Genomic DNA, 24,924 nt, shown 5'->3' with positions numbered 1-24,924 from the left:
CCAATTCCCATTGGCACCAATTGCACAAATTCATGATAAAATTAAAATTATGACCGGAATGGCGAGTCCTGAGATTGAAAACATCCTCTGTTTGAAAGGTTGTTTAGTCCAGTTTCAAATTAAAGATAAATAATTATAAGAAGAGGGAATAGGGGCCTTGACTGTCTGTTAACAAGTATTTCCTGGACAGCAAATTGAGCAGGCACACAAAGTAATTTTCCCCCCATCTGAGTCAAATACATTGTATTGCTATTTAGTCCACAGTAATGATTTCTGACTTTGCTGCCTTATAAAGAAATATAAAGTAGCATGAATCTGTTCAGGCAGAAATAAGCAAGATGAATCCTCTTGTCCCCTCTTTTTTGATAATGTATATTTGGCTATCTGACTTCAAGGCATCAATGTGTTATAGTGGTTTGAGCACCAGTTGACCTCATCACACTAGAGCTTGGATCCACTTTAAATCCACTTTAGGGAGGGGGCTTTAAACAGCTCAGCCAGACAGGTCCTGGGCCTCATCAGACTAGAAACCCCAGAATTCTGTAGGAAACAGAAACCGGATTTAAAGTGGATTCATGCTCTAGTGTGATGAGGCAGATGACTCTGGAGGCCAGGGCTCAAACCACAATTCAGCCATTGAAATTTATTGGGTGTTTTTTTTTTCCATGTCAGGTGTGACTTGTGAAACTGCAAGTCGCTTCTGGTGTGAGAGAATTGGCCATCTGCAAAGACGTTGCCCAGGGGGTGCTCGGATGTTTTGATGTTTTGCCATCCTTGTGGGAGGCTTCTCTCATGTCCCCACATAGAGCTGGAGCTGATAGAGGGAACTCACCTGCTCTTCCCAGATTTGAATCGCCAACTGTTGGTCCGTAGTCCTGCTGGCACAAGGACCTATTGCGCCACCAGGTTAGGAAAGTCACGCTCCCTAGGCCTCAGATAAAGTCAAAGGCACATCTTGGCAAGAAAACCCTATGATAGGGTTGCCATCTGGTCTCCACAACTCAGACAGCAACCATACTTCCAAGACTAGAGCTTGGAAATTTAACTTTTTTAGAATTTCATATCTGATGAAACCATGCCTGATGAAATTGCCACTGAAACAACTACATTGTCATTTGTCTACTGTACCTGAAAAGGCAGGTCATATAGAATTATGGGTGACCCCAAAGGCCATCCAGTCCAGTGCACCACCATGCAGAAATACACAATCAAAGCAATCCCAATAGACCAAATCCATCATCTGATTAAAATCATCCAGAGAAGGAAACTTTAGGGTGGCTTGGAGGTCTCTCATTCATGAGGTTGTTGTGACACAAGGCCGTTTGCCTTCTTTTTGAGCAATGCATATCCACTTTTCTGACCATGTATGGGCCACATGACTTTGGAGGTGTCTACGGGCAACACCGGCTCTTCGGCTTAGAAATGGAGATGAGCACCAACCCCCAGAGTTGGTCACGACTGGACTTAACGTCAGGTGAAATCTTTACCTTTACCTATGAGTTACTTCTCTAAAAAAAAGACCTTCTGCAGAGCATCCCAATCGAAGTAAATGATGTTCCAAATGTAGTTGTTTTTACCCTTTCGTACCTCTGCCCACACTTTTCTGACTTCTATAGCTAACATTGATTTTTTTCTATTGGATGGTGTAGCACCCTATCCGTGGGACACCTTTTCACCCAGACACCATGCAGAGACGAGTGAATCCACTAAGTAAAGTTTATTAAGGAAAAACTGCCTTTCTGGTAATAGCAATGGGAGGAGCCTGGAAGAATGTTGCAGATAAGAGATTACTTGACCAGAATTTGGTAGGGGCATGGACAGTACCTAACAGAGTACCTGGAGAAACCCCGCAACACCAGAATTCCCTGAACACTGGGATTCTGGGAACTGTAATCCAAAAAAGGAACTTCCCCAAACTTTGACCTGACAGCATATTTTCCCAAGACCAATGTCAAGGAATGCACCGAGGCTAATATAATACAGTCAGTATTTTGGCTCCTGAATGGTATGCAGCAAGTCACCATCTGGACCTTTTCCAGAAGTGGAGATGTAGTGCTGAGGAAAGCTTTCCCTGCAAATACTTACCTTTAATCTAAGTTTTAAAAAGGCTAGAGTTCTGCCAGAATGTTTTTGGCAACTCTAAAGGGACCTTTAATGCCCTCGGTGCCAAATATTGCCCTTTGTCTATCCTCCCATCCTCACTCTGAGCCATTGCACTTCTATTCACCTTGCCACTGCCAGCCTGTCATCTGCAATGCTCCATATCATGTCTAATTCTGTGTGATCCGATTCCATAATCACTGGGACATCTGCTGATAGCCCCAGGAAACACAGTGGTGTTCTCAAATTGTCAACTAAATTGCCAAGTTCACATGATTTATCAAAGCATTATCATTATCTGATCTCTTTCTCCTTCCCACTCACTTTAAATCCTGTGCCTGAAGGAAAGAGACTAACTTTTTCTTGAAGATTGGACAGAGGGAAAAGACAAATGTGCAGTGTAAGTTACTTTCAAAAGTTCTTCCTTCTGACTGCCTTCTAGAGGCACAAAGTGTTTTCCTTTGGGTGAATTTCTTCTTTGTTGCACTGATACTATTTATGATAGGGTCATTCTGAATATTTTGTTCATGTAATGACTACACACTTGTTCCTCTTTTATTCGTTGGGACTCTCATACTCCCTGCCACTCAAAGAAAATTATGTCACTAGAAAAATGCACATCAACTCACTAGCATGTTCACTGGACATTATCTGCAGATTTCCCCACTCTAATTCCATTTTTCTTGATGTTTAGGACTACAAACCTGCCCCCAAACTCAGTCAGCATGGCCAGTAGTGATGAATCATGGAGCTGGAATCCAAAACACTCAGAGGGCATTTTCATGATGAACGGTAGTATTGTCCATGCTACTACAAAAGCCCAATGCCAACAAAATAGCTTAGGCTGTACTCCAAATCAGTACAAATTGCAATACCCTACAAACATTGGATTTTATCCGATTGTGAGGGCTAAACTGGGTCAGTCCTGGTAAGTACTTGGATGGGAAGCCACCAACGAATATCAGATGTTATGTGTTTCAGAGAACGAAATTGGCAAAACCATCTCTGAATGTTCCTGGTCTAGGAAACCCCTATGAAATTAATAGGGTCACTCTAGGTTGATAGGCAACTTGAAGGTACATGCACTGCATTTACACACAAATCCTCTTGATAACAGGCAAACACACATTTTGGCACCTTGAATGTTATCTCTGTTTCTGCTGATTCCAAAAATGGCATCAGTTTCCCCCTATCAGCTCTAGTGCTAGAGATACAGAACATATGCCATATACCAGTCTACCGGCTGTTAGGAATTGAAGTCCAAAACACCTGGAGGGCTGAAGTTTGCCCATACCTGGTCCATCCAATGCAATTTTCTGAATCAGGAACCCAAACAACTCCAGGAACAGGCCTAAAAATCAAGAAACCAAGATTTTGTTTGTTTGTTGGGCTGTGTTATTGGACATTATTGTCATGATACTGTGCAAGCACAACCCTAGTGCTAGAGATACAGAACATATGCCATATACCAGTCGTCCTCTGCTTGCCCATAGTAAATCCTAATAACCATATCTAAGAAACTAGAGCTGATATGGTCTGCCCAATGCAATTTTATCAATCATTGCCCCAAATAACCCCAGGAACCAAGTTACCAAGGAAAAATAACTTTGCAGGTCACAAATTAACTTCTAAAATGAATGTGTAGGTAGCGCTAAAACCTTGGACAATATTCCAGTTTTTAAAAGTATTGTATATTTATGAGGCACATCTATAAAACTGGAAACACAAATGATGAGCCTTACATGCTGCTTTTAAACCAGAGAAAGAACATTTTTAGTAGATGGTCTTTCTTTAACAAGTTATATTGTTGTTCCTTTTAGTCCTTTCTTTGCTCCTTGGCTGCAACCATCTCTATTGAACAGTGGGAGAAGCAGAAAGAGCCTCCTCAAAGACTGAGTAAATACAGTTGGGCGTCCCCTGGGCAACGTTTCTTGCAAACGGCTAATCTTTCCAACCCAAAAGCATTGCTTTACAACATTTTTATGCAATGCTTTTGCCTATATATATATATATATATATATATATATATATATATATATATAGAGAGAGAGAGAGAGAGAGAGAGAGAGAGAGAGAGAGAGAGAGAGGGATTGAGAGAGAGAACAGTGATGAAGGCTTCTCACTCATTGGTCATGTCTCTTGTTGAGAATGAAGGAATTTTTTCTCATGTTAAATCTGTGCAATGACAAGCTAATATACATACAGCTGTGAATAATTTCCTTCCTCTGCTTACCTTCTTCTCAAAAATAATTCAGCATTATGATTAGAGAGTTCCTAGTGGACAAGAAGGACAATGCATTACTTTCTCTCTTATAAAGAGATGCCTACTGCAGTTTCACAGGGCCAGTTCAGGCCGACTAGGAATACTGCTGATTTGTCATGGTAGATAATATGAAGACTGGATAATAAAAGGCGGACATGAATCTTTCAAGACAAAGAGCATGAAGTGAACTTGAAATCAATCACAGTCTTTTTTCTTTACTATGGGCAATGTTTTGGCTTGCAAAATTAACTTTGCTTATTATTTTCTTGATAGAGTCCCAAGGCCCCTGACCTGGAATCAGATGCAAAATAATGATTCAGGAAGGCAGGCAAAAAAATCCAGCCTGGAAAAAAAAATACTTGTTTGGGTTACATATTTTGTTGTGAGTCAGTCCCATGCTGGGTCAAAGGCTGGATATTAAGCAAACAAATAATACAATTCCCGGACTCTGCCAAGCAATATGGTCATTCGTGCCAGCTGGTGATTCTGGGAGCTATAGTCCAAAAAAGATTAACTCCCCACCCCCAGGTTCTGCACAGACTCATGAAACAAGATGCCTTTCAGGCAAACGCTTGGTCTAGCAATTTGTTTTCAGTGCATGAACTGGGCTTACACAGAAATCCTTTCACAAACAAATCCACTCATGTTTTGCCCTAAGCTTTTTTGATCATAGCAGTCTAATTCAGGAGGGGAAAGTGCAGTTTTCCATAGTTGAGGATGATAAATCCACTGGAATTTGAAGCTCTTGCTAATTTACTGCAATTTATCTCAAGACATATTACTAGATCACAAAGTACCTTCAGCACGTCCTCTACAGTATAGAAAGAGTATGCCTCTACTACAGGATAGGAACACGGGACTATTCAACAGAACATTATGATTCATTATGACCCCCTCTTAATCTATAGTCACTTGAACACATGAAACTCCTTTATAGTGGTGTCAGATCTTTGGTTCAGCCAGGGCTTATTGTTATGTGCCTGCAAGCTGATTCTTAAAATCATAGAGTTGGAAGAGACCACGAGGGCCATTCAGTCCAACCCCCTGCCCATGTTGGAACACACAACCAAAGCACTCCTGACAGACAGCATCTTTCAGCCAGAAATGGGATAAAGGGGGGTCTTTTTATCCCGGGGCTTCCCTTCTTTGTAGCGAATCAGTGTGTGTTTTCCATTGACATCGTCTAGCCACCCCCCATTTTGGAATGGGAGCTCTTGTTTCTTAGGCACTGTGTGGATGGGGCCTGACTTTTCTTGAAGTGGGGCAAAGCCAGATTAACCCAGTTTAACCTACAATATGCATCAGAAATGGAGAAACACCATGGAAACATTCAGAAGCCAATTCAGACTGAGTCTAAGTTTTAATGCCTGTGTTGATAAGCTCAAACCACTACACCACATCTGATCTTACTGTTTTCTATATGTCTCCATGATCCCAAGCAGAATACTTCCTCCCTCCCTGTGTGCCATTCTCTGATGATGCATCTACACTGTACAATGAATGCAGTTTGACATTACTTCAATTGCCGTGGCTCAATGCTATGGATTCATGGAAGCTGTAGTTTTGCCAGTTCTTTAACCTGCTCTGTCAGAGTGCCAGTGCCTCACCAAACTACAACACACATGATTCCATAACATTGAAACATGGCTGTTAAACTAATGCCAAACTGCATTCATTTTACAGTGTAGATGCACCTAGATATTTCTTTAGCTGGTGATCCTACGTGATTTGTTCTTTTGACGTTGCTGGTTTGCAACTCCCACTAGGCCTTGCCACTGAAGCCAAACTTGACCACGTCATCTATGGGGTGTTGCAGTCCGTCTGCATCTAGACAGGCACATATTGTCTGGGATTCCTTTTCCCTTTGCAAGAAGTAGTACCTCAACAACTAACATATTACTCATAACATGTAGCTCACTTGATCAAATGTGAGAAGTACTATTCACAATTCCAGGTAAATAAAAATAATTTCCCCTACTCTTGTGCATGCCTTTTAGAGCCCTCTTTTCACATCATTTCTCAGCTTGATACATGCACCTTAAAAACTCTGACATCTACAAAAGGCTTGATACATTTCATGATTCAGATCATCACTTGGCTGTCAGACAATAGGGCAGTCCTTGAGTAGAGAGAGCTACTAGTGTTATGCAAATGGAGATTATGTTGGAGAGTGTCAGAGTGCGGCTGATAATCCACCAACAGCTATGCTTTTAGAGGATTTTCAGTAGCTTGGAAAACTGTCTAATTGAATATAATGGACATTTACAGGGAAAAAGCTATGGAATGGTTCTTTTAAAACTGAAAAGACCAAAATGGAACACTGTTTTCCAAAGTGTAGTGTTAGCAACCCTTGCTCCATAATTTAATACAACCAGGTGTTACATTTATTAGGGGGTGGATTAAAATGACTCTGGAGAAAAAACAGTAGTTATTAGCAAATGAGCAACTTTGTTCAGTGTGGTAGATGCTGCACCATTATTCCCCGGTATGTCTATAATTCTTCCACATGTGATATTCAACTAAAACCAGTGAGCAATGCAAAATTTTAACCATGGGTTACTTCAAATGTCTGCAGAAAATGATAAATTGCCATAAGAATCCCTCTGTAGTAAGTACAAGCTACACACACTGCAATTATATGAAGACTGTGTAAGAAGAGACGGTGTTGTTGACAACATTTCAGTTATCATTTCTTGCTCTCCTCCACCCACTCGCTTTAGCATGGAAAACTAAATGCAGCTACATAATATTTTACATTTTAATCATTACTCAGAAAAACAACTATGACAGAAGTCTGTGTTGAAGATCCTTTATCAGAAATGTGTATTTTGGATATCAGCTTTTGGAATGCCTTTATAGCCACCCAATTTTAAGTTTTGGAATGTTTGGGATTTTGGAATTATAGATTTTATTTATTGTGTCAGAAGCAAATTGAGAATACAGTTATAATGTTTAGAAAAACCACAAACAAAGTTAAAAACTTGGCAATATACTAAATTTTCTTTGAACAGAAGCTGGCCACTTGCAGTGCCTCTGGTGTTGCTATAAGAAGGTCCTCCATTGTGCTTGTGGCAGGGCTCAGACCACATTGTAGTAAGTGATCGGTAGTTTGCTCTTCTCCACACTCGCATGTCGTGAACTCCACTTTGTTGCCCCATTTCTTAAGATTAGCTCTGCATCTCATGGTGCCAGAGCGCTATATTTTCAGCGCCTTACAAGTTGCCCAGTCTTCTGTGTGCCCAGCGGGGAATTTCTCATCAGGTATCAGCCACTGATTGAGGTTTCGTGTTTTAGCCTGCCACTTTTGGACTCTCATTTGCTGAGTTGTTCCTGCAAGCATCGCTGTAGATTTTAGGAAGTCATTTCTTGATTTAAGGTGTTGCTTTGCTGGCTATGACAGAGGATGGGCCGGAGATGTCAATGCCTTGGTCCTTTCCTTATTGGCTGCTACTTCCCGACGGATGTCAGGTGGTGCAATACCGGCCAAACAGTATAATTTATCCAGCGGTGTGGGGCGCAGACATCCTGTGATAATCCTATGATAATGAGGCATGTCTCATTAAGAGCCACGTCCACTGTTTTAACATGGTGAGATGTGTTTCACACTGGGCATGCGTATTCAGCTGCAGAGTAGCAAAGCATAAGGGCAAATGTCTTCACTGGTTGTGATCCCAGGTAGTGCCAATCAGCTTTCGTAGGAATTCTAGGTAAGGGATACTCAGTTACATGAGATACCATTATTCTGAAATACAGAGACAACCGATAAGTGGAATGATAGAGGATTAACTGGCACTATTCCTCTCAAATTGGGACAGTTAAAGGATATTTTCTTTTCAGAATAAAAGTGTCATAGAAATAAAACTACAGTACGTGGGAGCACTTATTTGTAACACACACAGAGCCATACAGTGCTAAGATCTTTTTTTACATGGGCACCTTCACAAAACATACCACTTTTAGTGCAACTCACTCAGTAAGAAAATTCCATTCCATTTTGTACAATAGTTCTGGTTCTGTGGATCCAATTTTAGACTGGATGTTCTAGCCATCCAGGCATTTAAAGATTAATTAACAGGCTTGTCTCTATGGTACCCAATTTGTGAAAAACCCAATCCTTTCTCCTCATTAATCTTGACTCTCTGGTCAGGCAGCAGTGTGAAAGAACAGGATTTGGCAACAGGAGGACATAAGATTGTCTCAAGCAGATGGGAAGTTAAGAGTGATCAGGCAAAAGCTAGCCAGTGCTACAGCATCATTTATCAGCAATTATTTTGTGGTGGGGGCTTTGCAAGGAAGGGATCCACCAATAAGGAAAGGCATTCCTCTTTCTCTGATCCATATTCAGAATCCAAAAAGACATAATGGATTTCATTGATTCTAAGAAAAACGTTTCCCCCACATAAAGTCTCTAAAAATGGGGTGCATTGTAGAACCACAGGTGCTTTTTAAAATCAATATGAAGTCTGCATGTATGTATGCATAGTATGTATGTTTCACAAAGGCACCTTCATATCTTGATGGATCTGGACAAAACTTAGCACATGTATCTTTTATTATCCAAATGTGTACCTGCATTGGGAACTCTAGCTACGTTCCAGCTTCCAAATGGATATAGTATATATCTATATACTATATACTCATGCCCATTGCATGATACAACACCCCCTTCCCCCGATATATCTGTAATATATAAAGATACACAGGTATATTGGGGGAAGGGAGTGTTGTATCATGCAATGGGCATGAGTTGTACACATTGGGCACATATTATAGTTTTACGGTACATATACATTGGGCGCTTCATATCCATCGAGGTTTGATTCCAGGGTCCCACATGGATAACAAAACCCATGGATGCTGAAGCCCCATTATATACAATGGTGTAGTAAAATGATTTTCTTTATATAAAATGGTAAAATCAAGGTTTGTGTTGTCGAAGGCTTGTTTTGTTTTTGGAGGTAATATTTTCAAGTCATAGATGGCTAAATCTGTGGATACAGAACCCGTGGATATGGGGGAACTATTATAAAATAAGCATGGGAGAAATTCACATGTGAAGCAACTCCGTGTCCCTTAATTTAGATGTTTTGTTAAACCACAACCTGAGCTGGCTGTCCCTTTAGAAGCCTTCTGTTCATCATTGTGGAGTGTCAGGTCTAAGTACTGTCATCTGTTATTCTCAGGATCCACAAATATGGTGACGTCGAGACGGGAGCTTTGTGGGTACAGATTACCTACCACTGTTTGTCATATGCATGTACCCTCTGCAATGCAGCAATAAGTGTTTTGCACTTCATGTTTGCCTCCTTCTCTCTCTCTTTCTGCCTACGCCAGTGAATGTGTACAGGCAGCAGGAAGCTTGAATAACACAAACCCTGCAGCAGACTGCAGAGCAAGCTGATTAATAGTTTGAAAGGTACAGGGGGAGCGTGCAGAAATATCCCCCCTGCAACCCTACAATCTGTAGGATCAAAGCTCCAGCTAGCATCAGGTGGTTAAGTCGCAGGTTCATCATTCAATGCATGCCGATGCTTACTTGTTGCCTGTGGGAGGGGAGGCATTTGTGCTTGGTGAGAATAATAATATCCTTTCGTTCAAAGGAGCTTGTCGTTTTGCTACCTAGAGAAAGCCCCTCAGTTATGCAAGTAAAATTCTGTTCTGACTATATGTCAACAAAGCACACCATTTATAGGGGCACAAACAAATATGTAAGGCCCTCATATAACTCTTTTATGATTCAGCAGGTATGCAGCTAAGCTAGTTTATGTATGTATGTGTCTCTCTCTGTGTGTGTGTGTGTGTGGAACAGATATAAAGGACAAAAAAGAACTTGTAAATTAATTTGTATAATAAATGGAATGAACAGTTCTAGTTTCTATCTTATGTAAAATGCAGTAGAATTGGTAAGTATGAGTGAGTATGTTTTTATTGTATTTTATATGCCTTGGATTTTATATATTTATATGTTTTAAATGTTATATTTTGTTATATTTTATGGTGCATTTTAGGCTTGGTCCCCATGTGAGCCAACCCGAGTCCTTTCGGGGAGATGGGGCGGGATATAAGAATAACGTTGTTATTATTATTATTATTATTATTATTATTATTATTATTATTATTATTATATGGGAACAAATAAGAATAGATGTAAAAGATTTGGACAGGATGGTATTAAAGGGGGTCTTCTAATGTCACACAAGTGTGCCTCCATCTAAACGAGCGTTTCTCAATCTGGGGGCTGGGACCCCTTGGTGGGTCGTGATGGGGGTTCAGAGGAGTCGCTAAAGACCAGCATTTTCTATTTGTCATGAGGGTTCTGTGTGGGAAGTTTGGTCCAATTCTTTCATTGGTGGGATTCAAGGGGTTCTTTGATTGTAGATGAACTATAAATACCAGCAACTATAACTCTTAAATGGTACAGTCTATTTTCCCCAAACTCCACCAGTGTTCAAATTTCGGCATATTGAGTATCTGTGCCAAATTTGGTCTAGATCAATCATTGTTGGAGTCCACAGTGCTCTCTGGATGTAGGTGAACTACAACTTCCAAACTCAAGGTCAATGCCCACCAAACCTTTCCAGTATTTCCTGTTGATCATGGGAGTTGATCATGTTGATCATGGGATCATGTGTGCCAAGTTTGGTTCAATTGGTGGAGTTCTGAATGCTCTTTGATTGTAAGTGAACTATAAATCCCAGTAACTACAACTTCCAAATGACAAAATCAATCTCCCCAATCCCACCGGTATTCAAATTTGGACGTATCAGGTATTTGTGCCAAATTTGTTCCAGTGAATGAAAATACATCCTGAATATCAGATATTTACATTACGATTCATAACAGTAGCAAAATTACAGTTATGAAGTAGCAACGAAAATAATTTTATGGTTGGGGGTCACAACAACATGAGAAGCTGTATTAAGGGGTCATGGCATTAGGAAGGTTGAGAACCATTGATCTAAAGTTCTAAACAGTGTAACTTGCCCAGTGTAACTTGATAAATCAAGCATGCATTATTACATTTGATACAGAAATAAGAAAAGTAGGTGTGGTAGTGTGGGTATGTATCCAGTAAGTATGCTGTCCTCACACAGTCTTCTTTAACCATAGGTTGCCTAACCTAACAGGTACTTTCTCCAGTGGGTGTGATAAGGTCCAGATATATAGAAGAGATGAAGGGATTACAACAGGTATTTTTTGCCATGCAGTCAGGTGACAAGCTGCTCTGGCTGAAATGCTCTCTCCTACCCAACTATGAAAGCTACATGAGCTCTCTCCAGCTTTCATCCTGGCAACCATACAGCCCTTGTTCAAGACTGAACAGAAGGTCTACTTTCTGAAGGGAAACTGTGAGCTTAGCAGAGGCTGCGACAGGGCACGGAAAATTGTAGACAATTTCCAGACAACCTACTTGTAAAGCAGAGAAGTGACTCATTCCACTCTGCTACATAAAATGCCACACGTTTGCCCTGGCAACGCGCATGCGTGTGGGGACCCCCCACATTTCTTTGCTTTCTTGTAACACTTAACAATGAGGGCCTTTGCGTTATGTACACCAAGGCAGTAAATCTTCTTTTGGGTTATGCCACTCGAAGCTGCAGGTGGAGGCTTCGATTGAATAGTTCTTCTACATGCCCTCAAAGTACTTCCAGACATAAAAGTAAATATTGAGGAGAAGGGAGGTAAGCCTAGTTTTCTCCCTAATGTGCTGTATTGTTTTTTTTTTTTTAAATTAAATGGAAGGTTCGGTTTGCACCTGCCCTCTAAAATGATAAAAATGATCAATGATAGAGTACCTCAATGAAGAGCGGGCTGATGAAAGGAAGAAGGCTATTCGCATTTCCGGGACTATTCTTTTCCAAGACCTCTCCTCTTATACTTTTTGTTACCTTTGTTGTACAGAAACCCACTCCAATTTTCAATCTGACAACTCTATTTGCTACTGAGAAATGGACTAATGTTTTTTTTAAATGCATTATTAATTATGAATACATTATATACAATATTATGATACAGTTATGAATCACTATTTACAATTCTTTATCTCATAGACGTCCACATACCACTTCACTGTCAGTCCTCTAACTAATGTTTTTTTGACTCTGTTACATGTTTTCTTAATAACAGAGATATCTTACCCTAGTCATTTAACCAAATCTTACTTGCTCTAAGGGTGTTTTCAATATGTTGCTCCTTTGGCATATATAATAAATGGTTTCCATATGGCCTCAAACAAATTATCTTTTTTTCCCTTCCTTTCTAATTTCACTTTGTATGTTAGTTTCTCAGACAGAGCTATCATCCATATTCCGTTCATCCAATTCTGTATTGATAAATGTTCTATGTATTGTTGAAGGCTTTCATGGTCAGAATCATCGGGTTGCTGTGAGTTTTCCAAACTGTATGGCCATGTTCCAGAAGCATTCCCTCCTGACGTTTCACCCACATCTATAGCAGACATCCTCAGAGGTTCTGAGGTCTGTTGGAAACTAGGCAAGTGGAGTGTGTGTGTGTGTGTGTGTGTGTGTGTGTGTGTGTGTGTGTATATATATATATATATATATATATATATATATATATATATATCTATATCTATCTGTGGAATGTCCACAGATATATAAATTAAAAAAACAGGGGAATTCCAGACAGGAAACAACCAGGGCCAGCTAACACCTCTGAACAAAGGATTCCCCCAGACAGGAAGCGGCCAGGCTTTGAAGCTGCAGGGCTATTCAATGCTAATCAAGCTGGCCAATTGCAACGTTCACATTTGCTTCCAACAGACAAGAGTTCTTTCTCCCACCGTGGACCTTCCACAGATATATAAACCCCACTTGCCTAGTTTCAAACAGACTTCACAACTTCTGAGGATGCCTGCCATAGATGTGGGCGAAATGTCAGGAGAGAATGCTTCTGGAACATGGCCATACAGCCTGAAAAACTCACAGCAATAAATGTTCTATTTTTTCCACACTTTTACTATTTCCATTCTTGCAGCACAAACCAAAAATACTATGAGGTCTCTGTTTGGTAGGTTCTTATTTTGATCCTCAAATAAAGAGAGAAGCAATAATAAATCTCTATAATGGACTTTCCCTCCTATTATACAGCTTATCCAGTCTAAGACCTCTTGCCAAACATTAGTATCTTTGGGCACGAGATCCATATATGGTTCCGGTCTCCTAATTCTCCACAATCTCTCCAGCATAATTTCGATACTGTCTTATTAATCCTGTGAAGATTCAGTTTATAGCAGTACCATTTATGGATAATTTTCAATATGTTTTCTCTGATTTGAGCTGATACTGATTTGTAAGGTAAGTTTTCCCAAATTGAGTTCCATTTGTTTTCATCTATTTTTACGCTCAAGTCCCATTCCCACTCATGTTTAGAAACATTATTTACAGATGTTTATCATGAAATATTGTGGCTTTCTTTTAGATTGGAAAGATATTACAGTTTTCAAAAGTCAAAATCGTTGCCTATTGTAACATATCCTTCAGAAGCGTGTTGTAATAGTAAACTCAGTAACAAGTCCACTGAAAAATTATCCTCCGTTTTGTGGTGTCTGATCGCTCCGTTGACAGCTGCCACTCGAGTTGGACAATGTCTTGTACCGCAGAGCTTGTTTCGGGTGCAATTTTTATTCCTCACTAACATTGTTCCAAATGGAATTTTGAAGTATCATTTGGCAAGCAAATTGAGGCAGAAGAAAATGTAAGGTTGCTATGGCTACCCTATATAATTAAAAGAGCCCAAAACGCCATGTTTCTGTACCTAACACTGCTTCACAGAAGCAAGGACACCTCTATTTTGTCTCTATTTATTTTGATCCTGTTTTGAAAGATAACAACAGGGAGGGGCACCAATTTGCTGAGGATGCAGTGACAGAAATAAATCACCATATTCAGTTGTGCAGGAAGCCAACTGCTCCAGAATTAGTCTCAGGGGCTGTCACGACCCAGGCTACAGAGCACCAATAACCATACGCAGAAGCCAGAATCTATCTAATATCTTTATTAAGGAAATATATAAAGTTAGTAAAAGCAAATGTAAAAGATAGTCCAGAAGCAGACCTTTCAGGAAAGATCAAAATTAGTCCAAAGAAATAATGTCCAATATGAAATATTAAGGTCCAAAGTTGTAATCCAATAACCGAAACACTCACTTTGCCAAGCAAAGTGAGGGGAGATGACAAGGTCCTTTAGTCCATAAAACTTGAGCGTGGCTAGGAAATAACTTGATCTTGAACGTGGAACAAGGTAACTAAGAACAAGAACAAGGTCCGTGGAATAACTTGATAAATCCGTGGAACAAGGCAAGGATTGATCCTGGGAAACTAGGCAAAGTCCGTAGATAAACAAGGCTGGGAAGCAAGGCGAAGGCTGGATAGCAAGGCAAGGCTTGAGCAGGAGCGAGGCTTGAACCGGAGCGCGCTGTCCAGACACAACTCGCTCCGTAGGCTGACGAATTGACTCCGCGAAGTTGCTACGCGGGCAAAACACCTATATAGAGTCCAACTTTCTCACCAAAGCGGTTCTCTGGGAATCAGAAACGAAAGCTAAACTCTGAGACCAGATGTTAAACTCCTTAAAGATTCTCACGAGAACCAGTGTTAATTGGCAACATTCTTAGCTGCTATCCTCGCACTCCTGCGCGAAGCTGAATCCAAACTTCTCTGTTGTTTACAAAACTCCCGGCGCAAGAACACGGGAGAAGTAGGCTCTGGGGTTGTTTGACATACTTCTGGGGCACAACTTTCTTGCAGGTGCAAGGTTCCCAGATCTACCTGGGAAAGATCTGGCTGAGAGGAATCCAGTTCAGACTGGGAAGGTAAAAAACCCAAGTTTTCATCTTCATCAGGAATTACAATGTCCTGAGCAGGACTACAAGGCCCATGGTTCATCACACTATCCCCCTCCTCAAGGCCCCTCCCAAACTGGGGCCCTCTCCCCGAGGCGCGAGGTCGCGGTTTGGTGGGATAGGTCAGATGAAAGCGACGGGTTAGATCAGGAGCATGGACTGTGGAGGCGTCTTCCCAAGAGCGTTCCTCAGGCCCAAAACCCACCCAGTCAATGAGATATTGTAGGCGGCGGCGATGAAAGCGAGAATCCAAAATGTCCTCAACCTCGAACTCCTCCTCCCCATTCATCAAAACAGGAGGGGGGGCCGGTTGGTCTGTATCAGGACGCACACCATCCGCCGGAAGGAGCAGGGAACGGTGAAACACTGGATGGATGCGCATTGAACGCGGAAGTTGGAGTTTGAAAGTCACGGGGTTTAATTGCGCCACCACTGGATAGGGGCCGATGAAACGGGCATCTAACTTCCGGCAAGGGCGGTGGGAGGGCAGAAAGCGAGTGGACAGAAAAACCCGATCTCCTACCTTGATTTCAGGGCCCGGCTGGCGGTGTTTGTCAGCGTGGCGTTTATAGTCCTCTTTGGCTTGGTCCAGTTGCTGGAGCAAAAGTTGTTGCACCGCTGTGAGTTCCTGCAGCCAATCCTCTGCTGCGGGAACTTCTGAAGTTTCAATGACAGGGGGAAAGAAACGTGGATGGAAGCCGTAGTTTGCAAAGAACGGCGTTTCTTTTGTAGAAGCTTGAACTCCATTATTGTAGGCAAACTCAGACAGTGGTAACAGAGAAGCCCAATTGTCCTGTTGGTAGTTTACATAACAGCGAAGATACTGCTCCAAAGTGGCATTGGTGCGCTCCGTTTGCCCATCTGTTTGGGGATGATGAGCTGAAGATAAGCGAGAGTCTATGCCCAGTAGTTTTTGTAGTGCCTTCCAAAAACGAGAGGTGAATTGAGATCCACGGTCTGTGACTAAACTCTTGGGCAATCCATGTAGTCTGAAAACATGCTGAAGAAATAGATCCGCAGTTTCTTTGGCCGTGGGGAGGCCTTCGCAGGGAATGAAATGGGCTAACTTGGTGAAAAGGTCCACCACCACTAAGATCGTGGTGAATCCACAGGAAGGTGGTAGGTCAGTGATGAAATCCGCGGAAATTATTTCCCATGGGCGAGATGGGGTAGGAAGGGGGTGTAAAAGCCCTGAGGGCTTTTCCCTTCGTATCTTGGAGCGCTGGCATACTGGGCAGGTGTTGACATATTTTTCTACATCCTTGCGGATCTTGGGCCACCAAAAATCCCTTAGGATCAAATGCATAGTTTTAAACAGTCCGAAGTGTCCTGCTGGTTTGCAGTCATGACACAGGCGAAGCGCTTTTTCCCTGCCCGGTCCGGGTGGGATATAAACATGATTTCTATAGCAGAGCAGCCCATCTTTAAGCGAAAAGGGAAAATGCAGACCTTGGCGAAGTTGGTCCTGCGCCCAGGCATCTGCTTGCTGACTAGCCCTGATTTCTTGAGCACAGATGGGTCCTGGAGTAGGGGAAGTTGAACCAATGGGAATGGATTTGGTGTTCCCCACCGTGAGCGTGGCAAAGTTCTCGGGTTGTAGCAGTTGGGATTCAAAGGTCTCCTTGCGTCCTGCAGCGTATTCCGGTTTACGTGACAGGGCGTCTGCTTGCTTGGTTTGGGCTGGGGTCACATAATGGATCTGGAAGTTGAAACGTTCAAAGAATAAAGCCCAACGTTGCTGCCTCTGGTTTAGTTTGCGGGCAGTTCTTAGGTGTTCTAGATTACGATGATCAGTGTGGACTTCAATGGGAAATTTGGCCCCTTCTAGCCAATGTCTCCAAGTTTCAAAAGCTGCCTTTATGGCCAGTAGTTCTTTTTCCCAAATGGTATAATTTTTCTCTGGTGTGGTTAGTTGACGGGAGTAAAAGGCACAGGGATGAAGGTGGTCTCCCACCGGTTGTAAGAGTACAGCCCCAATTGCCACATCCGAGGCGTCCGCTTGCACAACAAAAGGGGTTCCAGGATCTGGGTGCTGTAGAATTGGCTGGGACGTGAATAATTTCTTTAGTTGCTGGAACCCTTTCTCTGCTTGATCAGTCCAGCGGAAGGGCTGTTTTCCACGGATGCAGCTAGTGATTGGGTCAGACCAGTGGGCAAAATCTGGAATGAACTTGCGGTAATAATTCGCGAACCCCAAGAAACGCTGCACCTCTTTCTTGTTAGTTGGCGCCCGCCAGTCCAATACTGCTGAAACCTTGGCTGGATCCATGGAGAGCCCTAAAGGCGAGATGCGGTAACCAAGGAAATCTACCTCTTGTAGATCAAAGGCGCATTTTTCCAGTTTGGCATAAAGTCCATGATCCCGCAATCGTTGTAACACCATTTTGACGTGGTTCTCATGTTCTGATTGTGATCTAGAAAACACCAAAAAATCGTCCAGGTAGATTATCAAGAACCTGTCCAGATAGTCCTGAAAAATGTCATTGACAAAATGCTGGAACGTTGCGGGGGCTCCGCATAAACCGAAATTCATAACTCGGGACTCGAATAATCCGAATTTGGTCTGGAAGGCGGTCTTCCACTCGTCCCCTTCCCTGATGCGAACTAAGTTGTAAGCCCCCCGAAGATCCAGCTTGGTGTAAACCTTGGCTCCTCGAAGCCGATCCAGTAGATCCGAGATTAAGGGCAGGGGATAGCTGTTCCGCTTGGTGATATTGTTCAATGCTCTGTAGTCCACCACCAATCGTAGTTCCCCTGACTTCTTCTTCACAAACATCACTGGAGAGGCGGCCGGGGATTGAGAGGGTCTGATGAATCCCTTGCGAAGGTTTGTCTCTAGGAATTCCCTGAGAGCTTCTTGCTCTGGTTCAGTCAGGGAGTAGAGATGCCCTCGCGGGATCGGGGCCCCCTCCACCAAGTCAATGGCACAGTCATAAGGTCTATGTGGGGGTAATTTCTCGGCTTCTTTCTCATTGAATACATCCCAATACTCGGAGTACTTCTTTGGCAAGGTGATGATGGGCTCGGTGTCTGTGGCATGGCATACCTTGGCTACGAGGCAATGGTTTTGGCAGTACGGTGAAGCAAACTGCAGTTCTCTGTTGGACCAGGAGATGTTAGGGTCGTGGAGAGTCAGCCATGGAATTCCCAAAATCACAGGGAAATGGGGAACCTCGGTAACAAAGAAGGAAATCTCTTCCATATGTTCTCTTATCCACATCCTGGTGGGTTCCGACCATTGACTTACGGGGCCCGTCTTGAGGGGGCGGCCGTCTATGGCTTGCACCACACGGGCATTCTTGAAATCATGATATTGTAATCCCAGAGAGTCGGCATACTCTCTATCAATGAAGTTGTTGGTAGCTCCAGAGTCTATCATGGCGTGGATCATGACGGGTCCCCTTTTTGCTGACCATAATGTGACCACGAGAAGGAACAGGACCCCGGTTGGCGGCTCTTGAATGGATTTTTTGACCGGGTTGGCGAGCCTCTCTACACCCGGTCGTTGGCTTCCCCCGCCGGCTGTGTGCCAGTCGGCTCAGACGTCTTCGTCTCCGTGGAGGACGCCGCCGCAAGCCGGGCGGCAGGCTTCCCCTTGGCTGGGCACTCTCTGGCGAAGTGGCCCCCGTTCCCGCAGTACCAACAGAGGTTTAAGCGTTGACGACGGGCCTTCTCGGCGGCATCTAGTCTGGGACGCACATTGCCCAACTGCATCGGCACCTCCTCGCCTCCTCTGGGGTATGGGGTTGGCGGTGGGGGTCTCCACGCTGGACGTGGCTGAACGCTGGCGGGAGCGGGGGGTTTTGCCCCGGCTCTACTGCCCTGGCCTCGAACCCACTGTTTCCTGTTGGCAATCATGACTTCAGCCCGTAAACATTGATCAATGAGTGCCTCGAGGGTCTGGGGAGGATCCACCTTGGAGATTTCTTCCAGCATTTCAATGTTGAGACCCTCCCGGAATTGTCCTCTGAGGGCTACATCGTTCCAGCCGGTGTTGTGGGCCAGCACTCGGAACTCGGCTATATACTGAGACATAGGTCTGTCTCCTTGGAAAAGGCGACGGAGTTTGTGGCCGGCTGCCTCCAAATTGTCCTCGATTCCCCAAGTCTCCTTGAGGTGGTCCAAGAAATGTTGCGCTGATCTTAGGTGTGGAGAGGCTTGGTCGAACAGTGCCGTCGCCCAGTTGGCCGCTGGCCCGTCTAGAAGACTGTAAACCCATGCCACTTTGATGTCTTCTTGGGGAAACTCGGCATCACGGGCCTCTAGATAAGCTTGACATTGGCGACGGAAAACATGAACCTTGGAAGCTTCTCCAGTAAACTTGGTAGGCAACGCCATGGCCGGGAGGCGGATTCCGCGCTCCCGCAAGCCCTTTATTTCTCCATCCTGGGCGTTGAGTCTGTCGCGGATGCGATCCACTTCGTCCTTGCTGATGGTGTAGCTCAGTGGCTGCCCACCGGGTACGGTTCCGGTAGACATTCTGGCCAAGGTTAATTGGTGCTTAGGGTGGCGGAGTCAAACTGTCACGACCCAGGCTACAGAGCACCAATAACCATACGCAGAAGCCAGAATCTATCTAATATCTTTATTAAGGAAATATATAAAGTTAGTAAAAGCAAATGTAAAAGATAGTCCAGAAGCAGACCTTTCAGGAAAGATCAAAATTAGTCCAAAGAAATAATGTCCAATATGAAATATTAAGGTCCAAAGTTGTAATCCAATAACCGAAACACTCACTTTGCCAAGCAAAGTGAGGGGAGATGACAAGGTCCTTTAGTCCATAAAACTTGAGCGTGGCTAGGAAATAACTTGATCTTGAACGTGGAACAAGGTAACTAAGAACAAGAACAAGGTCCGTGGAATAACTTGATAAATCCGTGGAACAAGGCAAGGATTGATCCTGGGAAACTAGGCAAAGTCCGTAGATAAACAAGGCTGGGAAGCAAGGCGAAGGCTGGATAGCAAGGCAAGGCTTGAGCAGGAGCGAGGCTTGAACCGGAGCGCGCTGTCCAGACACAACTCGCTCCGTAGGCTGACGAATTGACTCCGCGAAGTTGCTACGCGGGCAAAACACCTATATAGAGTCCAACTTTCTCACCAAAGCGGTTCTCTGGGAATCAGAAACGAAAGCTAAACTCTGAGACCAGATGTTAAACTCCTTAAAGATTCTCACGAGAACCAGTGTTAATTGGCAACATTCTTAGCTGCTATCCTCGCACTCCTGCGCGAAGCTGAATCCAAACTTCTCTGTTGTTTACAAAACTCCCGGCGCAAGAACACGGGAGAAGTAGGCTCTGGGGTTGTTTGACATACTTCTGGGGCACAACTTTCTTGCAGGTGCAAGGTTCCCAGATCTACCTGGGAAAGATCTGGCTGAGAGGAATCCAGTTCAGACTGGGAAGGTAAAAAACCCAAGTTTTCATCTTCATCAGGAATTACAATGTCCTGAGCAGGACTACAAGGCCCATGGTTCATCACAGGGGCTTAAATTAAGCTCCGAGCAAATGTTTAAAATGCAAAAGAGCAGATCCTCAGACGTGCCAGCCAGCTGCGGAAAGGGAGAAACACTTATACTGGATACAGACAGTGAAAGAAACCATTAAAAGAGGCAGCCCCGGTAATCATCTGTTGGGGGGCAGAAAAAGAGGCATTTCTGGACAATTCTGGACCGGTGGGGGGCAGAACATTCACAGATGGGCTGTGGGATAGTGTGGCTAAGGCTATATTTTCTGTGATGGAGCATCTAGATGCCATATTGTTTTCTCTACCTGGGTTTGCAGGATCAGGGCTCCTGTTTCTAAGGACCTGTTTCTTAACACAGCTCAAGCACATTGATGGCACAGTCCTTATTTCGAGATTGAATTTCTGTTAGCAACAGCACACCTCCCAACTCCTCGCTCTTGGTATCTATCATTTTTTGCAAAAGGCTGTCTGTCCCTTATGGATACCTGAGTCTGAGTATGCTTTGCTGCTTTATATCAAACTCACTTTTGAAACTGCTGTTGCATCATGGAAGAATGATACTCTAGCACTATTACAGATTAAAAAAACAAGCCTGAAATGGCCACACTATATTCAAGTGTGTTAAATATCCAGCACATGAAATATACCTGTGGTACACTGTGGAGCTCCGGTGGCGAAGTGTGTTAAAGTGCTGAGCTGCGGAACTTACAGACCGAAAGGTCCCAGGTTCAAATCCTGGGAGCAGAGTGAGCGCCCGCTGTTGCTCCAGCTTCTGCCAATCTAGCAGTTCGAAAACATGCCGATGTGAGTAGATAAATAGGTACCGCTCCGGCGGGAAGGTAACGGCACTCCATGCAGTCATGCTGGCCACATGACCTTGGAGGTGTCTACGGAGAACGCCAGCTCTTCGGCTTTGCAATGGAGATGAGCACCAACCCCCAGAGTCAGGCATGACTGGACTTAACATCAGGGGAAAACTTTACTTTTACCTTTTTACACTTATCAAAAGATATACTTTGGTTTAAGTGGAAAGCAGAAAGAACAACATTTTCAGAGATGCCCTGTCAACTTGTAGTGTCGATCCAGTCCCTGATACAGAGTGCATCTACACTGTAGAATTAATGCAGTTTGACACCACTTTACTACCACAGCTCAATGCTATGGAAGCATGGGAGTTTTACAAGCTCTTTAGCCTCCTCTGCCAAAGAGTGTGGTGCTTCAGCAAACCACAAATCCCAGGATTTTATAAGATGACGCTAAAAGCAATGAAAGATGCTATGATTGTCTAATGTGGAAGGCATGGTTCCATATTGTCGATACTTCTTACAATGCAGAAGGAGGGGTGTTTCAGACACTAGGCTTGTGCACATATTCTGTTTCCTTCGGTACCTTTGTTAGCTCTGGGAGCTCATAACGGTAAGGGCCCTCCCGGTATGAAAACCCGCCCACAAGGAAAGCAAGCTCCTTCTCCCCTATTTGGCATCACAGTTTAATCTTTTTGATTTTCCTTTATTTTCCTGATTTTTTTATGACTGGGAATTGGGAGCTTGAGGGATGGTGGTTGGGGTGTGCGCATGCGTTTGGGGGCTTTCACCCTTTTAGCTTCTATTTCTCCTTCCCTTCCTCTCCTACTGAAAATACTTCTAAAAGATAATTATTAATAATAGTCATCTCAGTAAACAAAAGGAGAAGCCTATATCTCCTCTAGAGTAGAAAATAGAAACAGCTTTAAGGAAGCAAAACTCCAAGCAGCAGATTGCAGACAAGAGAGGAGATTCCTAAGGTAGTCCAGGGAGGATAGCTCTGCTGAGCTCCAGGTTATTGCTCTTCCTTCCCTGGGCCTCCTTAAAAATGCCTAAATTAGAAAGCTGTGTGTCGTGTTGCTAATGCTAGCCCTGGGAGATAAAGGCACCGTGTCTGCTTCTCCTCTAGAGTAGAACAGCTTTAAGAAACCCCGTCTCCTCCTCTACAAACAGAAAGGAAAGGATCCAGAGGATGGTAACTCTGATGCTTTTTTAAATCCAGGTCTTCATGAAGCACATGGAAGGGGAGTCTGTGTGATAGGGTGTTTTCCTAACCCCATTGCTGACACCCAGGCTCCCTTGAAGGTAAGAAAGAAAGTCTCCCTGGGGAAAGGGGAATCTCGTAAATTCCCCATTGATGCCAATGAACAGAAAAGAACCATTTTTTTCGGATGCAAAACAAAAACGCCTATTCGGGAGCACGCCCGTTTTCGGGATTCAATGGAAAATGGATATGGGGGGCTTCCAGTATCTGGCAAGCAAAAATGGACTGTGATTCAACCGAAATGCACAAGCTTATCGGCCACTGCTTGGCCTACATTGGGTGCTTCATATCTGTATGTGCTTAATGTTTTAGATCTGCATACAGATTCAACCCGTGTTCATTGTGCTTTTAGTCACACATTTCACTGTATTTGCTTGCCAAATCACAGCTATCTTAATTGATTTTTAAATATTTAGATTTTAAAACATGTAGATTTGAGGGTGATATTCCAGTCTTCTTACACAAAGGATTTCCCTCCCTTTTTTCAATCTAAAGTGCAACCACTTTTGTTTAATGGTTCCCCTTTTCCCAACTACTTGTTTTCCTAAATTTGGGTGTTTATGAATAGAGAGAAAGGGTTGAGGGCCCGAGGAAAGCTCCTGCCTTCTCTAAACCACTGTGCATTGAAAGAAGGAAGTGTTGGAGAGGATAATCCTCCCCTTCCCAAAAACAGGTTGAATACACACTTGCTTGGTTGTAAAGAAAAAAATGTCTGAGCTGTTTGATATGTATTTAGCATGTCGAGTTTAGCCTTGATTTTGATCCAGCTAGCTTTGGAAAATCGGATTGTGGGAGAAAAATACTTTTATCCTCCTGCAATAATGTTGCAAAGCTTCACCGTCCATTGTATATCCTCAGGAAGTTGCATGTAGCAACTTTAAAAGGATTAAATTTCTGGATTATAGTACAGCTGGGGTCTGCTTTGATCATTAAGAAAATCTCTTGGGGTGCATTCATGGTCTTCTTTCTTGCATATTGCAGCTATATTGACTGCTCTCTGAGATAAGGAGGTGCTTCATGCTTTGGTAACCTAACCATCATTGCTGCTAAATCAACTTTTTGTTACTGCTACCACAACTGCATTACTGCATGCTTGAGAGATGCTGGTCTGGTACAATTATCCAATAAATTTGGGAAGAGCAGACACCTGAAAAACACTTATATGTCTATATAAAGCAGGAATGGGAACTGTGTGGCTCTCCAAATATTGCTGTACTGTTGCTCCCACTGGCAATAATAATAATAATAATAATAATAATAATAATAATAATAATAATAATAATAATAATAATAATAATAATAATAATGGGATCTGCACGCATCATCTGAAAATACATCACACAGTCCTAGACACTTGGGAAGTATTCGACTTGTGATTTTGTGATACGAAATCCAGCATATCTACCTTGTTTGCTGTGTCATACAATAATAATAATAATAATAATAATAATAATAATAATAATAATAATAATAATAACAACTTTATTTCTATTCTGCCCTCTCTCACCAAAGGGATTCATGCTGGTTGTGGTTTCTGGAGCTGCAATTCAACAAGAGCTGGACAGACACATACTTCCCAACCAGTCTAAAGACTGCTTCTAACATCCTATATATCATATGAGTCTCATTCCTGATGACATGCAACTTCTGTCATTTCTATACTCTCCTACAGTTCACAGATGAAAATTGGGACATTTGTTGAACAGCAACATAAGATGGCAAAAGTTATAATTGAGGAAGAACACACAGCTAGGAGAGGCTGCAGTGGTTTCTTTAGGCTGAACGGACTGTCCTCTTCCCCTACATTGAGTGCAGACCAGTTTTGAAATTTTCAGGTTTTTCAGCAAGAATACTCCAATACCACAGCAGGATTCCACAAGATGAAACTATGGCAATTAAAGTGGAATAAAGGCACTATAACTGTGTAGTGTGGATGGGTCTAATGTCATTGTTTTATAAATGGCCAATCAACCTCTGCTTAAAAACCTCAAGAAAAGGAGACTGTACCACATTCCAAGTTCTTCCTAATGTTTAGGTGGAATCTTTTTCCCTGCAGCTTGAATCCATTGCTGTCTTACATCTCCAGAGCAGCAGAAAACAAACTTGCCTCTTCCTCAATGTGACATCCTTTTCAACCAGTTACACATAGCTATCATGTCCCCTCTCAG

General features: G+C 43.0%; 1 long non-coding RNA gene across 1 annotated transcript; it reads left to right on the top strand.

Moving 5' to 3' along the window:
* Positions 1-10,475: 10,475 nt before the first annotated feature.
* LOC134295543 (uncharacterized) lies at positions 10,476-24,686 on the top strand. The gene is made up of 3 exons (XR_010002166.1): positions 10,476-12,045; positions 22,715-22,797; positions 24,269-24,686. It is a non-coding gene; the product is annotated as an uncharacterized LOC134295543 (long non-coding RNA).
* The last annotated feature ends 238 nt before the right edge of the window (positions 24,687-24,924 follow it).

Source organism: Anolis carolinensis, chromosome 1 (assembly GCF_035594765.1).
Source record: "Anolis carolinensis isolate JA03-04 chromosome 1, rAnoCar3.1.pri, whole genome shotgun sequence".
Classification (NCBI taxonomy): Eukaryota; Metazoa; Chordata; class Lepidosauria; order Squamata; family Dactyloidae; genus Anolis; species Anolis carolinensis.
Note: the sequence above shows the minus strand (reverse complement) of the source record. Positions and strands in the feature narration are given on the sequence as shown.